The following is a 7,034-nucleotide window of genomic DNA, read 5'->3' as shown; positions in this document are numbered from 1 at the left end:
AATATTCTCTTCAACCCAAGAAATAAATCCACATTTCCAAGCAACCATGTAATATTCTGTTTATTATATGAACAAATTATAACAACCAATTTAAAAACTAGAACGTTTTACAAAAGATTTTTTGGTTGGTTGAAAATGATATTTTTACGTGTGTTTAAATACGATTTTTCTTGGTGGCGTAAAACTCTATATAACACTCATGTTCATATAATAAAATTTTTTATTGTATGGGACAAAACGTTAATTTGTTTCATAAATTGTATTCTTTTACGTGTTAATTTGTGCGGCAAAGATTTATATATATACGCTGATAAGGCGGACATCCCCTACCAAAGCAATGCCTAACCAAGTATGAAATAATACGCGACCAAGCTATACTCATGCATATACAACAAAACATATATACAATCCAGTAATTATCTCAGCACTACATAAAGGCGAGCAAACAATGTTGTGTTTTCTGTTTTACATATTATTGTTGAAATTCGTCCTATACATTATGTTTAATACACCTTAATATCACCCGGTGCACTAAGGCATTCAGTAATACGAGCTGAATTAATCGAAAAGTTGTTGACACAGCCTGAACCTGAACCTGGGCCTCGTCTGGTATCAAGGCACTGCATTATCATAATACTGGTCTTTTTCCTAATTTTATTTGTAAGCAGGCCGGTGGCCCGGGGGTTATTTGATTTTGACTAGCACAAAACGTGGAGACGGATAAATATTTTCTTTCTCGCTGAACTTTTGCCTGGTGATTTACAAAAAACAATGTTCTCCTTAACCAAACCCGACGAATTCTGCATTGTGATAATAAAATTCTATAGAATTGATAAATCATAAAATTTAATTATCAATTATCGTGTTTTACATGTAAAATTACCTTGGAAATTTTTCAAGTTTCTTTTTTTCATCGTTCGATTTAGAATGGTAGAATTCTTTATTCAATTTGTCTTCTTCCTGAAAGTCTTCTAAAAACAAAAAACAACGTGTTATCATATCGCTTTTGAAGATTTCATACACCAAATTAGGGCAAAATTATCTAGCCGCTCTAGTAAAAACGGCAGTGTAAGCATTAAGGGGAGTATCGAGAAATTAAGAAGCGAGAATGAGCAAATATTTTCCGTTCGACACATCATCATCATCATCATCATTATCAAAATTGGCTACAGTACGTTACAACCAGGTTTCTTGTTTAGATAGCGATAGACGATACTCGAAGAAGTTCGTTGAACGGACTCTATAACATGCATTCGTAAGTTTCTAGACCATCTAAACAGTAACAGTTTGCATTCTTAAACTAAATACACTTTAGAAGTCCAAAAGGATGATATAACTATCCCGTTCTCAGAGGTTTCAAGGTTCAAGAGAATGGGTCGTTCACGGAGCATGTCTGTGTGTGTAAGTTTTGTAAAAAACTTACACACGCTGACATGCAGGTATCTGAATTATAATATAAATCTTTTCATCAACCTTGATTAAAAAACTCTTTCTGCTATATAGGGACATGCACTTGTCCATCATGCAAAATAACTTGTAATCAACAGAATATTATAGATAAGTAATTGGAAAATTTAAAAAATGTTCTGAAATTGAGTGATTACCCGATAAATCGATTTTACATGGGAGCTTTTACATTGTTCCGACAAATTACTTAGGGCTACTTTCCACTGTCACGTTTTTTTATGGCGTGTACGTACACGCACTTAAATATTTCAAAATCTACTGAAATGATACTTATGAAATAAACGATTGAATAGTTATCACATGGGGTTGGATGCTGTTGATGATTTAGCATAAAACTAATTATACAACAATTTGCGTGTACGTACGTACAAGAAACGCGACAGTGGAAAGCAGCACTAACTATTTTATCGCTTGAACGCTTGTTTGGCGCACGAAGTTGTATTGTAAAGAAAATATTTTAAATAATAACTTCAATGCAGATATTGCGTATTTTGTCCGTTTTGTCAACTGGCAGGCTTGAAATTCATGTATGCATATTCATATTTGAAATTCATACATATATGAATATGTATATATATATATATATATATATATTAATATAATATATATAATATAATTATATATATATATAAATATATATATATAATATATAATATATATATATATATATATAAATATATATATATATATATATATAATATATATAATATATATATATATATATATATATATATATATATATATATATATATAATATATAGGTTATCACATGAGGGGGGAGGTGATATCAGTTTTATCGCTTGAGGGACGATATCATAAATGTCACGAGTGAGCGCTGCGAACGAGGGACATTTATGATATCGTTCTGAAAGCGATAAAACTGATATAACCTCGTCCCGATTGTGATAACCTGTTTATCACATACTTCCTTTTCTTCTATAAAGCAATCGACATTGACTGAAACAAACCTCGAACTGCTCGAGTCAGCCATCTTTGTTTTGACAGCGGCAAATGCAGCGGGACAAAAAGCGATATCAGTGACAAAAACAACCTCGTACCCAGGGTCTTTACTCGTGGTGGTGGGGAGTAAAGACCCTGGTCGGAGCTGGTCATGTGACCGAGGCTAAATTGAATTCCTTAGGGGGCGAGGGGAGAGTATCGTGTTACACTTCGTTAGCCTGTTCGCAGGCAACCACTTCATAAACAAGCACGAGAGCGTTATCGATGCTGGACTTGCTGGACTACATAACCTTAAAACTTGTTTAGAATTTGCTATTTTAAATAGCTTTATATACAAAGAAGTTATATTAAAACCAAAGCAAGTTCTTTGCTTGGAAAATATTTATTTACAAAAAGTTGTGATGTGTGTTTTGCCGACGGGCTTTGGGAAGTCTTTGATTTTCCATCTGCAACCAGTGCTGTTTTTTGCGAAGTCAAAGCTGCTCGAGCACGTTCGATTGCGAGGTATTTCTGCGGCAAGTATTTAGACTTGGACAAGATGCTGATGCTATTAAATCCATTCTGATGCCAATTTCCAAAGCACCGTTGGATGAAAAGTACCAACTTGCAATTGTGTATGTCTGCTGAGGTTGTGTGGATTTGCATAGAACTGATATAAGCTATTCGAGTATGTCCTTATTGATCATCAATACTTCCCTCCTGGCCCTGCTGCTATTCCAGCAAACCGACTTTATGCACAGTTTCATGCTCCACAAACAGCAGAGATGAAGGATGAAATCTTAAAACAGCTTTGCTCGGGTTCAGAATTGTATTTGCTACTGTAACAATGGACGATTTGCGCCTTAGACGAATTTCTTACCTCGGCTTTAAAAAGGACATTTTCTGAAAGAGCGTACTAAAATTAGTAAAAATGGCCAGTTTGGCTGGAAATTGTTGTAAATTACGTAAGATATAGCCATGCGAAGTTCTCGATTTTTGTATACTTTTGTATTACGACCGGAAGTGTGTAACTAAATTAGTTACACATTTCCGCACGTAATACAAAAGTATACAAAATTTGCCAATTTCGCATGGCTATATTTTGCGTATTTTACAAAATTTCGCATCCAAGCTTTGCACTTGCACTAATTTAAGTACGCTCTTTTTAGCTGTGGTGATTTATTTTCTTCTTATTATTTCGATCAAAAGTTAGTCTAAAGCGCAAGTGGTCCATTGGCATGGGTGTGGACAACCCAAATATACGGCAGGTGATACACATCGGACCACCATGTAGTGTGAAACGTACTTCCAGAAAACTGGCCGTGCAGGGAGAGATAGCAAGCTTTCATCAGCTGTGTTATACTATAACAATGGAGGTATTGGCAATACAAGATGATATGAGAGAGTACTGTTCAAGTGAGAATTTATGTCTAAGAAGATTGCTACTCAAATCAGTAGATTTTGATTTGGATGTTGAAAATTCTGTAAAACACCTTTAGCTTTGCTGTAATTGTATGTAAGGAACAGTGTAAATGTTCAATGTGCACCACTGAGTACAATACAAAAAATAAATAATGAAGCTTGTTAAGATTTATGGTCTTAATCTATAATTGTCCTAATTTGCATTTAACATGACTGAAATTCAACATACAAAAAGGCCTTAGTAATATCACAAAATATATTTCTTTATGTTACATGCAGCAATCATCTCTATTATTTATTACTAAAATTTCAATCTTTGTGCCACATGCAAAATTTCTTTAAAAATACATAAGTTCACTAGCATAGAATTAAACATGTGCAAGATACAATAAGTGCAGTATATTAATTTAGATGCATGTGTATGGTGCTATATATACATATATACATTAACTCATGAACTGGCTGTCTCGCAATGTGTCCCTCATTTCATCTCCAGATAATATTGTGTTAAATATTGTTTTTTGTCCTATACTGAGAAGTAAAATCAATATTGTACCCTGGGCTTTCATTCCTACAGCATAAAGTTGATTAAAATAATTGTTAAGGGTTAAAGGGTTTTGATTACAAGAGAAAATTATTCACAACCCACTCACACCTTTTCACCCTTAGTAATCATTTTAATCAACCTTATGCTGTAGGAATGAAAGCCAGGGTACAATATTGATTTTACTTATCAGTATAGGAAAAAAAACAATATTTAACACCATTTCCCAGTATTGTTTTCAAGAAGTTCAATTATACATCTGGTTCTTCTTAATCATCAGGGTAATGCACCAATATATTGTTTTTATGTCTCATTGTCCATTCTTTAAATTTTTCTTTGTTAAAATTGTGTGTCGGGTTGTGTGGAATATCAGGAAATGTTTCAAACATCCTTCCATCCTTCCTGATAAGGCCGCAAGTCACGTAAGTCCTTAGCAATCAACTTTTCATCCTCAGTTGATAACTTGTGGGAATGCGCCGAAGATTTCTTGTGCATTTCACCTGACCCTCATATGCTTCAATGATCTTTGGCACCCCTCCTGATGCCTTGCTCGCTCTGCCAATCGCCTTTTCTGTTTTGTTAGCTCCCATAGACTTGATCAGTTTCTTCATCTCAGCATTTCGGTTTTCTTGAAATAAGTCAATTTCAATGTTCTTTTTAGCACCACCTTTCCAATTGACAGTGGCAGCCCATTTACAAAGGTGAGCTTCAGCTTCGGACAAAAGAACTTGGCATTGTAAAATGTTAATAAACATTTCAATTGCAAACTCGTTAAATCCTGGTGTAGAGAAGAAATGGTTTAAAAGCTGTTTCCTCAGAACAGACAAGTACTCCCCATTACCTGACGCAACTGCATCATTTATGTCCGCAAGTAGCAGGAATGACTTGAGTATGTTAATGCTGTAACACCAAATGCCATCAACTGTTTCACAGTCTTCATCTTCTTCTTTCATTAAAAACATACTCATCAAGAAATTTGTCCAGAGAGTTGATGAGATATGTTTTCTGGTATTCTTCAGTTAGGACATAAACACTATGAGGACTGTTTGCAGTTGGTTTGTGCTTTGTATCAAGCATTTGGAAGAATTCCAAAAGGGCTTCAATAACAAAGCACTTACCAACACTGAAAAACAGCTGCTCACAGTCTTCATAGTGTTTCACATCCAGAGTAACATTCCTCCTGTTCAATTTTTCCCTGAAGAACCGTAGAGTACCCTTTTCTCTTCCAGAATTCTTGTATAGATGCTTAAATACAGTCTGAATGAAAAAAACAATGTCAGTTTCAAACATACAATCAGAACAGGTTTTCAGAAGCTCAGTTGTATAGGAACAACGCTAGTATACGCACAGTTCCAAATAACAATCCTAAAACATTGCTCAAATTCTCATGGCTCTCATACAACAACATACATTACTATGAGTGGAATGTGAGATTGATACAAGAAGCCTAATTGAACTCTATTAAGGGATAACTTTGAGGGGAAGCTAGAAAAAAAATGGGGATCATAAAATATACTCAATTCAAAGGTTTTTTAAAACTACTTTGTGGCTAGGCAAACTTAAAATGTCATTTTAGAAATCTATATACTAAATACAATTGATTTTTGTTGGATGAAGAAAATACAATATATTGGGCATACAGCACATATAGATATAAATTTCATCTGTACATATTTGTGATAAGACAATACCTTCAAATAGCTTCTTTTTGTATGCCAGTCAACTATACAGAATGGGTACAGATGATCCAGCCATTGCTTTGGAGAATGGCACCCAGCACGTAGATCTTTTGCACCAGCAAATCTGACACGAGTGAGTTGATCTCCATAGCATGGTATTTTCACACCATGCAATGGATCATTCTCAGTTGCAAGAGGTGGTACATGTGAGGCAGGTTGATCTGGTCTGGAATGGGCTGTGATCACAGGGGTGATTTTCTCGGAGGATTTAGGATCAGGAGAACATAGACCAGCAGCTGAATATATTTCATAAGTCCATTGCTCCAGTTGATCCAAAACATCAACACATTCAGCATACTTCTTTTCATCCTTCATTAAAACAGGCATGGTGACGATATCAGACCGCATTGACATTTCGTTGGCATATGTACACTCAGTTGCTTGAGGGGTGTGCTGTTTAAACATTTCAAAGGATGTAAAATGTTCAAACAAAAGCTTTGCAATGATTGCACGGTAGCGGGCACGGATTTCTTTCATTTCCTCATCACTCACAGTCACTAGCTCATCGACATTACAGGTACGGAGGTTCTTCTGTGGACCAGAGTCTAGTAAATCTTTTTCTGGAACTCTGTTAAACACGATGCTCGTAGCAACTGCATGCACACTTCGGTTTTGTACATCCTGTCTCATATCATGGGCTTTTTCTTCCCAATCAATGTTATCCAGAACGTAAACAAACTTGCAGCCAGACTTCACCAATTCTGCAGCATGATCAAGAAAATGATTGCCAATTTCATTCAGGATGTTGTATTTCATTTTCAGCTCAAGACAGAAACCATATTTATTCAATTGAGCAATCACCTAATAACAAAATAGAAATCAATATACAATTCGAATCTAATTACTATGTAATGACTTCTACTCTATGCAAGTTCTCACAATTTTTTTGAATATTGCAAGGCCTGTTAAATTGTATAATGCCT

Source organism: Dendronephthya gigantea, unplaced genomic scaffold (assembly GCF_004324835.1).
Source record: "Dendronephthya gigantea isolate DGI-Jeju-01 unplaced genomic scaffold, DenGig_1.0 000014F, whole genome shotgun sequence".
Taxonomy (NCBI): domain Eukaryota; kingdom Metazoa; phylum Cnidaria; class Anthozoa; order Malacalcyonacea; family Nephtheidae; genus Dendronephthya; species Dendronephthya gigantea.
The sequence above is the reverse complement of the archived record's forward strand: the minus strand, read 5'-3'. Positions refer to the sequence as shown.